The 8,305-nt window shown below is 38.2% G+C and overlaps 1 pseudogene; it reads right to left on the minus strand.

Moving 5' to 3' along the window:
* Positions 1-2,735: 2,735 nt before the first annotated feature.
* LOC105874805 (long-chain-fatty-acid--CoA ligase 4 pseudogene) lies at positions 2,736-5,002 on the minus strand (annotated as a pseudogene).
* Between the last annotated feature and the right edge of the window lie 3,303 nt (positions 5,003-8,305).

Below are 8,305 nucleotides of genomic sequence, written 5' to 3' on the forward strand. Positions count from 1 at the left end.
GTGATTTCAAATATGAGTTTTTAAAAAATTCTTTTCTTTTACTTATTGATTTCTATTGAGTGATTTTTATAGTTCAGGAAGAATATATATTGTATGTTACCAATTCTTTAGTATGCTGTGAATTTTTTTTTTTTGGCTTGATAACATGGGTGAATTTATTTCTCAAGATTCAAGTGCAAACTTAAAAACAAGAACAAAGCCTTTCATCAAGAATAAACACAAAATCTAAAAGACAACCCTGCAATCGTGCATTTTAACAGAAAGTACAAATATGAATACATTATCATTTGTAACTACATTCAAAAATTAAAATATTTCTCTCCAAATCCAAAACACCACAAAATTTTTAACCTGTTCTCATCTTGTAAATATTTGTCATATGCTATCAGGAAAATATAGGCAATAATTACTAATCAGTCTCTACGACCAAAGAAATTACTTTCCTCAACTTCTGACTTTTTGAATCATTCATCTGTATTTCAGTTCTGAAAAGCCATACAATTTTATCTCCATTCTAGAGAAATAAAGAATGAATACAAATATCAAGGAGACAAGATACTTTCATGTAATTAAAGCAAAAGTCACAAGTGTCTGACTTAGAAATGTACGTATCATAGTAAATTTTTAAGTATAACTTTATTTGATGGCTGACATGTAGTAACATCTGTGAACAATTTAAACAGGTATAAAAATGTGAGATTAAAATCTTTAGGCTCAAATACTTGAAAAGTCACTATGAATATGGAAAGATTTGTTTACATAAACATGTATATTTTTAGATGAATAAAACAGGGGGTAGTGGCATCTCCCTGGTCCCTTAACAATATTTGGATTTTCGCAAAGAATTAGCAGCACCCAACCTTAAGTGTTAATTATGTGTTTCTAAAGGACCTATTCAAGAGATTAGTTGGCAGTGTTCTAGCTTTGGGAAGATGGGAGCAGGTGGGGGTGCAAATATCTAAGATAGTATGCATGTACTCACACATTTAAAATCACCATTTCATATGGGGGAGAGAATCACATATTGGAAAAGTCTAAAAACAACCATCCTAAAAGGATAAACAGTAGGGCAGGAATAGAAGCAGAATAGTAGTCTACTAGATAGTAATGGTTTTTCACTCTCCAAAGGCAAGTTGGGAAGAATGAGAATACTCACATACACATAACTTCAATGAAAACTTGCCTAGAATTTTACTTTGCAGAACACTGAACAGAAATCTTTACAAAAAACCTTCATTCTTATTTATAATACCAGATGATTTTTTCCTTATTACCACCATATACATAACACTTAAGTATTTTCTTTATAAATATTTTAGAACAAAAAGAATTTATTTTGCTTCAATGGTGGCCCACATCTGTACAAAGCAATGTAAGCAACAAGCACACACACACACACACACACACACACACACATATATATATGTGGATATATATATATATATAAAATAATTAAGAAAAAGTGCAAAGAATAACAGTATTAAGAATTTCTGCTTTTACAGTAACTGTGGTTCAAGTGTGAATATCTTTCAGGGATATATAACCCTAGATTTTAATTAAAGATTCCAAGAGAAACCCACACTCAAAAGTTACTGCACAAGCATCAGTCCCTTATCAAGTAACTCTGCCTTTCTCTCAAATCTAACATTTCCAGTTTCTAAACTCTTCACAAACAGGAAAAGGATGGTAACAATGTTTTCTTCCCTTTAACTTCCCCAAACTCATCCAAGTCAATTAATTACCTGTCGGCTGGAAGAAGATACTGGGGAAGCCATTCATTATAACCCGCTTTGCTAAAATTAAAGCAAAATGAAAGGCTTTCTGAAATGCTAACTGATCAAGGATCAAATCAGCAACAGCAAACAGACCTTAAATTACAAATGCAATTTCAGATGAGTACATTTTAAAAATGAATCTGTTCCTGAAGATAAATTCCGAGTCTAAATCTCTTTCCCAGGTTCAGTGCTGTGCAAGGGTCCTAATTCCAAATACTTATGATTTCATCACTTTTTCTAACTGAGAAAATGCTTCCTATTACATTTTGATTACCTTTCTATCATTTTACTCTTGGTCTGTCTTTCATTTTTTTTTTTAACAGACATAGAATGACAAATTTTAGCATTTTTAAAAACGTACTTCCCTCTAAAATCAAATAATTATAGTTACTGACTTTAGATCTCAAAGTTTCAAAAAAGCAGTTCAATTTCCCTTCAAATATATTACTAGATTTGTTTTTGGTGTGTATATGTTGGTTTATTCTCACTTTAGGCACTGTAATTATTCACAATATTACAATGGTTCTATGTCTAACCTATGCAACAATTATAATCTTAAATTAATACCTTCTAAGGTACTATTTGATTCAGTATATTATGTTACAATTGAATTTTCCCTTCAAGATAAATGGTTGGAAGAGAATTTTAAAGCCCTGCAGCACTTCTGCTTTGAGTAGTGTTAATACATGTTTTCTTTCGTGCTTAATATTTAGGCTTCTTCTGAACTAGGAAGACAATAGACATTGGAAGCTGCAAATTTCCTCAAACTACATTCTACTCCAACTCCAATTAATTTTGTTCAACATTAAATATTTTTCTTTACAAAACAAGTATATCTTAGGCTAATTTTTAAAAAGAATTTCTGCTCTACGATTAATAACACCACTAAAGGGAAATAACTTTTCAATTTCAGCTTCACCAGGACTATGCAAAACTAAGTTAAAGTAGACTGGACAACTATTTTAATCAGTTTTGTTTTTGTATTAACCATGTCTTTAGAATGATACACCTTACATTCTAACAGAGAGTTCAACAAAGGTGTAAAACCTTAGAACTAAAAAACCACCAGGCTACCTCCTGTGCATAAATGAGAGCAACACTTTATTTGCCCCCATACATTCGTTCAATGTCTTTGAGGTAATGGTTCTTCAGCTCCTTCCTTTTCAGTTTGAAACCATCAGTTACTAAACCAGTTTCAGGGGTCCATGGCTCTGGGCTCAAGCGAACCTTGATCGGTATTTCAAATCGCTCCAATTTCATGGCATTTGCAGCTTCTCGAATTTCTTTCAGTATTTCAGCTTCCATGGCAGGATTATTACATATATCAACCCAAGATCCTTCAACCCCTTTCTGTTGTGCCAAAAGTGTCAACCTTTTCTGATTAGGAACCACAAAACTGATCACATAGGACTGGTCGCTTTTGGCAACAGCACAGATGTTGTCAATCAGTGGACAATTCTTCAGTGCAGCTTCTACTTTCCCAAGAGACACATATTCTCCTGCCTGTAACTTCACCAAATCTTTCTTACGATCTATAATCTGTAAACATCCATCGGGATGGAATTCTCCAATATCACCAGTGCAAAACCACCTTTGCCCATTTTCATCCACAGAATAATTCTCTGCCGTTTTCTCTTCATTTTTAAAATATCCCATTGAGATATTCTGTCCGCCAATTACAATTTCACCTCTGGGATTTGGCTTGTCGTGAATTGTATAACCGCCTTCCTGCCAGTCTTTAAGCTTAATTTCACAGCAAATAAGAGGGGCTCCAACTCTGCCAGTAGTATAGTCCGTGACTTCAGTCACTGTCCCAGCACCACACGATTCTGTCAGTCCGTAACCCTGGCTGACTGGGCAGCAGAAGCAGACATTTATGAATCGATGTGTCTGAGGAGACAGTGGGGCCCCACCAGACAGCATCATGCGGACATTCCCTCCCAGCAGAGCCTTCACCTTTTTAAACAGTAACAGATTGCAAAGAGGTGCATCATATCCCTTTTTGATCTGTTCCAATTTGTAATCATACCCTATCTTGAACAGAGTTTTCTGAATACAATTCATCTCTTGGACTTTGCTCATAACATTCTTATAAATTCGATTCATGATTTCTGGAACAGCAGCCATAAGTGTAGGTTTCAGTGCAGTACAGTCTCCTTTGCTTCCCTTTTTAATTTTGCTGGACTGGTCAGATAGTGTAAGTGGAGAAGAATATCCAATTCTACAGCCATAGGTAAAGCAAGAAATCTCTGCTGTCAATTCCAGCACATGAGCCAAAGGCAAGTAGCCAATGTATATGTCCTTTGGTCCCAGTCCAGGTATTCTTTCACATTGGCCTGTCATTCCAGCTATCAAATTGCTATGATGCATCATCACTCCCTTAGGCCGGCCTGTAGAACCACTGGTATACATGACAATGGCCATGTCTGAAGGCGTTGGTCTACTTGGAGGAACACTCAAGTTTTCTGGCTTGGATCCCAACTCCTCTACTGATTGCATGCTGTGAATCTCAAATCCGTCAGGGTATTCTGCTTTATTGATAGTCTTATTGTCCACATAAATGATGTGTTTGACACAACTGATATCTAACAATGCAGTCTTTAGTTTACTTTCTAGAAGTTCAACACTAGTAATAAGATAGGCAGCCTCAGATTCATTTAGCCCATGAACTACTGCGTCTTTGCCAAGTGTGGCATATGAAGTCACAAGAGGAAAGTTGTACTTAAAGCAAGTCTGTGCAGCAATCATCCATTCGGCCCTGGTCTCACAGAAGATGGCAATGGTGTTCTTTGGTTTTAGTCCCAGTGCAGTGAGTCCACTACCAAAGTTATTCACTCTGCGGTTCACTTCGAGATAGTTGATCCATTTATAATTTCCAAGAATTAACTTCTTAAAAACTTTTCCATTTGGCTGCATTTCATTTTCTTCACTTAGGATTTCCCTGGTCCCAAGGCTGTCCTTCTTCCCAAATTTGGATACAGCATGGTCAAATAATTTATCCAGAGTGTCTGCTCCAGGGATGTCTATGACAGCTAGCGAGTGGAAGTGCGTGACAGAGCGGTATGGACTTCCAGGTTTGTCTGAAGTGGGCTTAGCTTTTATTCTCTTTGCCATAGCGTTTTTCTTAAATTTCCTCTTTTTTTCTTAAGAACAACACGTGTACCTTCTGTGATTTCAATCCGAGGCGCCGCCCCTGGCGTCTTGGCTGCGGCGGCGCCTGACGCGGGAAGCTGGCGGAAGGAGCCGCGCGCCCGCTGGCGCCGGGCGAGGAGGGCGCCGCGGGGGCCCGAGAAAAAGCCGCGGCGGCGCGCGCGCCCGGACGGCCGGCGGAGCAAGCTGAGAATTTTAATAAATATCTCATGTAAATTTTAATAGAAAGTGCCTCCTCTAGTTATTTTTTTCCTAAGAGAGCAGCCAACGATAACACACCTGTCTTCTCCACAAGAGTTCTGGTAGCTTGAAAAAAGTAGAGCAAAACGTTGGCGGATGGAGTCTAAACTATTCCCTTTATTACTGAACAAGCTGATGTTGGAGAACGTAACTTAAATCTGTGGGCATGTGAGTGTCTTAACACTAAACCTCAAATTTAGGAAGAGTTACCCATCTGGTCTCAGGGAGTGCTTGGCTGAGGCGGTCCTCTCTGGTAATAGGTGGTGGCTGCTATGGTCAGATTATGTCATAGAGGATTAGAGAGGATTATGTGGTCCCTGTCAGAAGCTCAGATCCGAGAGAAAGAGAAGAGGAAGGGTTTGGTATCTGTATGCCATGTTTCTCCTTCTATACTGAACAATTAGATTAATCCCTTAGGGAAGAGTGTGTTAGGATTGGGGATAGGCCAGGATTGTTTGTTTCTCTAGTGGAATCCCCACTGCATGTAAGACGTATCAGGTGTGTTTTCCTCCTATTACTATTTTCTATATGTTCAGTAGATGAAGCCTTTTAGTTTCAGTGTTCAAGTCTTTCAAATCTTTATTTCATGCCAGTTCAACCAAACATGTAAAAGACATATATGTATATATGTGTGTGTGTGTGCGTGTGTGTGTGTGTTTATATAGTATTTTAAAGTTTTTGGATGTGTAGCACACCATATGGTACAAAACAAATGTGGACATTTTATTTTATAGATTTCTGCCTTGTTATTTACTACCTTCTCTGCTCAAATAGTTTTTGTTGTGTTTTCCTAATTTAAAAGAACTAAACCTCCTTTTCATTTTCAGTTTTCTTTCATAATAAGAACATTTCATGTTATACATTTTCTTCTGAGTACAGTTTTTACCTTGCCTCACACTTTTGTATTTTTTGTTCTACAGGCGGTCCCTGATTTACAATGGTTTTGACTTACAATTTTTCAAATTTATGATGGTGCAAAAGTGATATGTGCTTAGTATAAACTGCACTTAAAGTTTGAATTTTGGTGATATGCAGTATAACACCCTCTCACGATGCTGGCCAGCGGCAGTGAGGCAACCTCCCGATCGCCCTGCCATCCCAAGGGCAAACAACTGAGACTCTATGGTGGACTGTGCTGCCAGATGATTTTGCCCAACTGTAGGCTATTGCAAGTGTTCTGAGCATGTTCAGGGTAGGCTAGGCTGAGCTCTGATGTTCAGTAGGTTATGTGTATTAAATGCATTTTTGACTTATGATATTTTCAAGTTACAATGGGTTTATGAGGACATAACCCATCATAAGTCGAGTAGCGTGTGTACGTACAAGTCAAACACAAGAAGACTCTGAAAGGTAGGGAGAGCCTGCTGACTGGCTAGGGCCTTAGGACATGAGGAATGGTGTCAAGGTGGGTTCCCTGGATTTTCTTTTTGCCTTTTCTTTCCCAGACCTGTTGCCAGGGAAACTAGCAACACAGAAATGCCAGTAGGCACAAAGAAAAAAAAGGCCCCCTAAAAGCCTGTTTTTTCTAGCTAAAAGACCAGGAAAGGGGGGACCAAGCAAGACAGAAAACTTTTAGATAGTAACTTCTCTATTTCAGCCAAACACCACAGAAAAAACTGTGGCACCATTCCCCTCCCTGCCTGCAAAGATGGAGTGGGGAGACTAGATGCCTACCCTTGCGAGGTTGGCACAAGGCACCTTGATGCCCCCACTGGGTGGTGTTAGAGAAAACCACGCAGGTGCTGAGACGTTGATCTTCATTGTATGCTAATGCAACATCCCCCCGCCGCTCCCCCCGGCCCCCAGCAATGAGGCTACTCTCAACGGGGTATCAGTGGACACCACACGAGGCGCTAGAACTACCACACCTGCCTGGCTACAATGGCAACAGGGAGCACCTCACCACAGGTGTCAGTGAAGGCCAAGTGGGGAACTCCGCTTCTGCCTTTAACTGTCAGTAACAAGTGGTGCACACCCCTCCCCTCACCAGAACAGTGTCAGAGACGGCCAGCTGATTTAAACAAAAGGTTTAAATAAAATCCATCCTCACAACGTAATATGTCCAGGTTTCAATCAAAAATCACTTGTCATGCTGAGAACCAGGAAGGTTCAAAGTGAATAAAGAAGGCAAGTGATGCATGCCAACACTAAGATAACAGACATGGAAGAATTACCTCACAGAGATTTTAAGGTGCTTATGCTTAAAGTGCTCTGACAAGCAATTATGAACATGCTGAAACAAGTAAGGATGTAGAGCCTCAACAAAGAAGTAGAAAGTCAAAGCAAAGGAATAGAGGATATAAAGATACATTTACAAAGGGATATTTTAGCACTGAAAATATAATAACCAAACAAAAATTCAGTGGATGGACTGAACAGCATAATGCAGGGGACAGAAGACAGATCGGTGAACTTGAAGATGAACAATAAAATCATCCGATTTGAACAACAGAGAGAAAATAGATTAAAAACAATAAAAAATATAAACAGAACCTCCAGGGAGATGTGGGAATATAACAAAAGATCTAAGCACATGTCATTGGATTTCTGTAAGGAGAGGAGAAAAGGCGGGACTGAAACGCTACATGAATAAAGGATGCCTGACGACTTGGCTAGAGACATAAACCTACAAATTTGAGAAGTTGCTGAAATCCCCCAAAGGATAAACCTAAATAAGTCTCTATTAAGACACATCCTAATTAGAGTTCTGAAAACTAAAGTTACAAGATTTTGAAATCTTGAAAGCAGTCACAGAAAAATGGCATGTTAGTTGTAGAAGAAAAACATTTTAAATTACAGTAAATTTCTCATCAGAAACTATGTGGTTTACAAGAAAGCAGCACAGTATTTTTCAAGTGATGAAAGAAATGAACTGTCCATCAGCCTCCTATATTGAGCAAAAATATCTTTCAGGAATGGTGGGAAATCAACTGATTATTACATGAAGGAAAACTAAGAGAATTTGTTGCCAGTAGATCTTCACAAATGGTATAAAGGGAGTTTTCTAAACGGAAATAAAATGGAGGAAAAATTAACCTTGAAACATCAGGAAGAAAAAAAAACATACTCAGCAAACATATGAGGAATTATAATAGGCTTTCATGCTCTTCTAAAGTTTTTAAAGTTATTTTTTATGGTTA

Source organism: Microcebus murinus, chromosome 4 (genome assembly GCF_040939455.1).
Source record: "Microcebus murinus isolate Inina chromosome 4, M.murinus_Inina_mat1.0, whole genome shotgun sequence".
NCBI lineage: Eukaryota > Metazoa > Chordata > Mammalia > Primates > Cheirogaleidae > Microcebus > Microcebus murinus.